Genomic DNA, 276 nt, shown 5'->3' with positions numbered 1-276 from the left:
GAACATGCTTTTTTATTCGCATTTTCTGAAAGTCACTCTATTAATACCGTTGAATAGATTTACATCTTTTTTTACCATTATCAGTATGAATAGTACACTACCTGTGATATTTTATATATGACAGGTGCAAATAAGTGTTATTTGATTTTTTTTCCTATATTTCCAGTATATTGGTTTATTTAAGGATATGGAAAATTTCCTCACTGGTAATTAGATGAAAATAATATGCTAATCTAAAGGGAAGAGGATTTAGAAAAAAGGATGCATTAATGTGTG

The sequence above is a fragment of the Penaeus monodon genome, chromosome 30, assembly GCF_015228065.2.
Source record: "Penaeus monodon isolate SGIC_2016 chromosome 30, NSTDA_Pmon_1, whole genome shotgun sequence".
NCBI lineage: Eukaryota > Metazoa > Arthropoda > Malacostraca > Decapoda > Penaeidae > Penaeus > Penaeus monodon.
The sequence above is the reverse complement of the archived record's forward strand: the minus strand, read 5'-3'. Positions refer to the sequence as shown.